Here is a 6,000-nt window from a genome sequence, read left to right on the forward strand (position 1 = left end):
CCACGGCACTTGTTGACTCCCCAGCACCAGTTTACAATGTGGGGGCAATTGGAAAACTGCCCTCGTAGGGCCACTGATGAAATTCCAGCTGGTGATGTCCAAGGGGCCTGCAATGCACCTGGCTTCTAACCAACATCCTCAATGATTGCTAACAGCAGCCAGGGGAAGAAGACTAAGAAAACATCCAGACTCTCATAGGGCCCCTGCTTAGAGCTCCAGGATTTGCTATTGAATAACATTTTCATAAATTTCATTGCCATGCAGAGAAAAAGCCCTTCTGGCTGCATTTTCACTTTTCATCACCACAGAGGGGTGCCCTCTGGTCTCTTGGTGAGGGACCTGCGGAGTCAGTATTCTCTCTCCAGGCTTCCGTCATGACAGTCCTTCATTAATTGCCAGGATGCGCTCAACCAAGAGAGGGAGACTCCAAGACTGGAAACAACTTCTGAGGGTCCCATGACGAGGACCCATGCCCAGGGACCCAGCCCAAGGTGGCCTTCAAACTGGGGACTCACAAACACTTGGACTATTTCATTTCAACACCATGGGTAATTACTAATGATACCAAGACCCCACCAGGTTTCCGTAGACTCAGTACTTTACAAAGACATTCCCCACTTGACTGTCCCACACTTCCCCCATGAGGTAGACATGGAAGATGTTATTACTGGCCATTTCTAACACTAAGGAAACTGAACCTCACTTTAATAACCTTTCCAAGGTTATATGGTTATTAAATAGCAGAGTCAGTACGAGAACCTTGCTAGAATATAAAGCGTGACTGCCTTTCTTCATATGGAGTCCTCAGATGCAGACTCTGGACAAGGATTTGAAGGCAAGTAGTTCATTTTAGAGACGATCCCAGGAAGTGGAGAAAGGAAAGAAGAAAGGGAAGGAGCCAGTGTGTTCCCCTGTAGGCAACTGTGCAGCTCATCCTGCTGGGGAGCTCTGGAAGATGGTATAGAACATGCCACCCCAGGGATGCTTGTCCTGTAAGCTCCATCTGTCATTGGGCAGGGGTCCAAGGGACATTAACTCCCGGGCCGTTCAGCCTACCTCATACCCAGGCTGAGAGCAAGCCTCTGTTTGGAGAACCCTGGGGCCTGCAGTAGGATGCTTCTGACATGAGCCCGGATGGGGGGTGTGAAGGGGAAATGGGTGGGGCACCCACAGCATCTGCCGGGCTCACTGTGGGACCAGACGCCTCCTGGCAGTGTCCCCTCCTTAGCCCCTAACCTATTCCCACTGACAATTTCTACAGCGGGTCCATAATGGAGACTGGATTTTTCCAAGGGCTGCACATGTTTCCTGAGAGAGACAGGATTGGAAATAGCTGATGAGAGGGATGTAGACTGAATCCAGCTCTGCCATTTCCTTGGGTAAATCACCTTAACCTCTTAGAGCCTATTTCTCCACCTGTAAAATAGGGATAATATATATTGCAGTGGATTTGGGGGAGGATTAAAAATAGAAAAACTAAAGCATAAGCCCCCATGACAGCAGGGACCATGCGTGTTGTAATCATCCGTGTATTCCCAGCACTTAACACAGTGCTTGGGAATGAATGAATGAATGAAGAATGAATGAGTGGAAGGAAAGATAGAAGTAAGGAAAGTGGGGGTGGAGAGAGAGAAAAGAAAAAGAGACAGAAAGAAAGAAAAAGAAGGAAGGAAGGAAGGATGGAAGGAAGGAAGAAAGGGATGATGTCAAGTACCTGGTCCACTGAAGACTCTCAAAAATTGTTGGCTCTCATCCTGCCTTCTGATTCTTGGCCTGGTGGTATACTACGTTATAATAGCTGAACCAGGAGAAAATGAAACCTTTAAATTCTGATAAATATTGTTTCATTTCTCAGGCGAGCCAGAGTATACAGTTTAAAAAGTGTTTCCCTAAAAAAGAGGCTCAATGTCTCTCTAGCTGTGGTCTGTCAAGCATTGGGTGGACTTGCCCTCTCTCCTCTCCCTGTCTCCATCCTGTGGTTCCTTCTCCCACCTGGACTGGTGGTTTTTCGGCCCAGGACTGCCAGGTGCAAAGGACAAGGGCTGGGCAAAAACTCCAATTTTCTTCCTGCTTCCTGTACCTTTCCTTTTATGTCCTGCCTGCCATGCACCACCTCTGCTCACCTCCCTCCTCTCCTATCTCCCACCTTACCCTGGCAATGTACCCCAGCAGTGGATGCCAGCAGTGGACCCTGGCACTATACCCCAGCAGTTGATGCCAGCAGTGGACGTCAGCAGTGGACCCCAGCACTGTTCCTCAGCAGAGTACCCCAGCTGTACTGCGAAAACTCGCCTCACGTGAATAAACTTGCCTCACGTGGAATCTCCTACTCATCTTGGGTCCCAGTGAATGTGGCTGTGAACACTCATATCTCCCCCAAAGCCAGAAACACGCTCTGCGTTCACAGTCATAATGACAATGCTGAGACACCCCAGGCTGATTCACTCCTCCCACAAGCCTTTACTGAGCCACTGTCACGTAGCCGGCAGTGTGCCCGGTTGTGGGGACACAGTGGCAAATAAGGTAGAACCTGTCTCTCCTCTCACGGAACTTGAAGCCTCGTAGGAGAGGCAGATAGTCAACAAGTAATCACCACACAAATACATATTTACAGAGTCACACGCAAGATGAAGGACACGTACAAGAGCCTGTAGTAGGGAGATGACGCCTCACCTGGGCAGGTTTGCTGCGGAAGTGGCATTTGGTATGCAGAGGCTAACTAAGGCAAGAGGTATGAGCAGGAGATGGGGACTGCCTGGTAAAACCCTAGAGCAGGAAGAAACCCACTACGTGCCGAGACCTGAGAGGCCCATATGACTAAGGCACCGTAAGAGGGGAGCATGGGATGCCAGTGAAGCCTCAGAATTTCAATGACCTGTCCCGAGGTCACACAACCAGGACATTTGGGGACTGGACTGGATCCTGAGCTGGATGATGCAGAGCATTATAGGTTTAAGTCATTCATCCCATGGACACTTATTGAGCACCTACTGTGTGCCATGCACTGTTTTAGGCATTGAAATAGAGAAGAAAATGAAGTCTCTTCTCTCAAGGAGTTTGATCTTTGTCCAGAGCCCTGGAAGCCCAAGGAAGGATTTTAGGCAGGAGGTAACAAAATCAGACTGGTATGAGAGACTGGGCTGCTGGCAGCGTGGTGAAGGGTGCAGAGACCATCTGGAAGGCAGCCCGGTGGTCAGGGTGAGAGCCAACAGCAGCGTGGCCCAGAGAGTGACAGAGGACATAGAAAGAAGTGGACACATTCCAGAGACATTTAGAAGGAAACAGTTATAGCACTTGGTGATTCATTGGATGTCAGGGTGACGGTGGTAGAGACATCACAGGTAACTTCCAGGTCCCTGAAGATACGCAGTGCCTTCTGAATCACCTAAGAATGAATAGTCTGTGGCAGGTAGTGTAAATATTTGGATTCCTAAAACCATGGACACTGGTATGGGACACCGTAGTTAACAGGAACTCGCCCTTTTCTCATCTATGTTTAGCTTAGGATAAATGAAAGGTGCGTGTGAGGAGGGGGTGTTATTTGTACTGGCAGAAGTATCGTTGCTGATTTAAAAAAAATTTTCAGAATGTCCTTAATCATCATGAGGGTTATATTAGTTTCCTAGGGCTGCCATAACAAATGACCACAAACATGGCAGCTTGAAACAACAGAAGCGGATTTGCTCACAGTTACAGAAGTCTGAAATCAAGGTGTTGGCAGGGTTGGTTCTTTCTGGAGGCTCCGAGAGGGAATCCACTCCATGTGCCCCCCTCCTAGTTCCTGGTCACTAGCAGCAATCCTTGGCCTTCCCTGACTTGCAGACGCAAAACTCTAATCTCGACCTCAGTCTTCACTGGCTTTCCCCTCTATAAGGTCTCATATAAGGACCAGTCATTGGATTTAGGACCCACCCTATATCCAGGATGATTTCATCTCAAGCTCCCTAACTTAAATACATCTGCTAAAACCCTATTTCCAAATAAGTTCACATTCATAGGGTTAGGACTTGGACATGCCTTTTGGGGAGATACCCTTCAACCCATTACAAGGAAATAACCACAAATATTAGGAAATATGATTGCAGGAAACAGACTCGGAGAGAGACATTTCTGGGTTTCAAGGATGTGCATAGAAATGCACCAGTTTTCTCTTTGTTGCTAAACATTAATTACCATAGTCTTTTTTCTTCTTCTTCCCGAAGTGCCTTAGAGGAGAGATGAGGTTTCCATAGTTCTATCTCACAGTTTATATATAAACAGAGGAAACAAAGGATTTGTTTCATTGTACATGGCCCTGGAGATTTATACAAATTATTTCAAGCTAAGACTAATTGTTTAGTTTTAAGGTTGGTAATTTACATGCCTAAGAGTAAGAAAATAACCAGAGATTAAAGAACAGCTGTAGATGAATTAATTTTATCCCCAATCACATGGCTGAGAGCTGGAAATGTACCAGGAGAAAAAGCAAATAAATGAATTGAAAATCTTAGTCATGTACATCAGACTTAAGCTGATCATTTCCAATCCATTCCCCATTGCAAAGAATAATAATAATAACAGCTTACAATATTGAACATTTACTTTGTGCTTGCCAACTACTTTTCAAAGCACTCTACATATATTATCTTATGTGATCCTCACAACAACGCTATGACAATTACCACCCCCATTTTGCAGAAGGGAATATTGAGGCAATAAGAAAATTGCTCAAGGTCACAAAGCCACTAAGAAGTAGAGAGGCCAGGATTTGGACTCAGGCAGACATCAGAGCACCTACTTTAAATCAGTATGCAATTTTTAAAGTCTTCTTTATTTCAAAACTATATAATAACCACTATTTTTTTTTCTGCTTAAGGCAAAAATGTTGGATAAATTCCTGCCAGTCTCTATCAAGCTCCCAAACTTCTAATCAATCTTCATCTTCCTACCTTCCAAAATGATCATTTGACTGTATTTAATGTCTTTCTACAGAAAATGTTAAGCGTAAAACTGTTTTTTAGGGCAGGCGGTCTCTGTTTGCATATCTAGCCAGTATAAAAAGGACTTCAGACATTGGGGCAAGGTCACATAAAGGACACCCTCCAAGATTAAAACCAAGAAAACTCAGATTGTGGATTTTGTTTAAAAAAAAAAAAAAGGATGAGAAGAAACCTGCTGATTAAAAGAGACTTAAAAGATATAATAATTTTTTAAATGATCAAGTCTAAACAAACCATAGTGTCCATAGATGCACACTGGGTAATAAAACTATTTTTAAAAACACAAGAAAGTGATAGCAGTTAAAGTCAGCAGAGTGGTTACCTCTGGGGAAAGATGGGGTGGTGATTAGGATGGCGCATGTGGAGGGGCTTCTGGGTGTCTCCCCAAGTTCTATCTCTTGTCTTGGGTGATGGTTACAGGGAGTTCAATATGCTCTCCATGTCCCATTAAACCACTCATTGGCTTTATGTGGTGTTCTGTGTCTGTGTTTTCTTTTACCTTAAACAGGTTTTATAATTTAAGAATAAGTTAAGCATATTATTTACAAATACAGAGGTAATCAGGAGAAACAGCTAAAACAGGAGAGGGTAGTTCCTTCTAGGGGGTGTATGGCTTAGGAGTGATGAACTCCTATATTTCATTGTAAATCTTTTGATGCTGAGTCTTTCTGATTAAAAGAATTAATTAATCTTAAAAATAATATAAACGAGGTATAGTAAAAACTTACCTGCAGGACTGTCAAAAGGATTTAATGATGAATACGGAGCACTCAGCCCAGTGCCTAGCTCTTAGGAGGCACTCAGTAAATGATGGGGATTCTATTCCTTCTCCCATGCCAAACTGAGGGATGGAGAAATGTGTCCATGGATCCCCAGCACTGCCTGGCACATAGTATGCACTCAATATATATCTACTTATTGAATGAATAAGTGAATATAGGGGTCTCTTTATATAATTCAATGTATTTTCAACATAAGCTTCCTAGCAAACCTTTGCTAGTTCTGGCTGTGAGCCAGCTCG

The sequence above is a fragment of the Kogia breviceps genome, chromosome 6 (genome assembly GCF_026419965.1).
Source record: "Kogia breviceps isolate mKogBre1 chromosome 6, mKogBre1 haplotype 1, whole genome shotgun sequence".
Taxonomy (NCBI): domain Eukaryota; kingdom Metazoa; phylum Chordata; class Mammalia; order Artiodactyla; family Physeteridae; genus Kogia; species Kogia breviceps.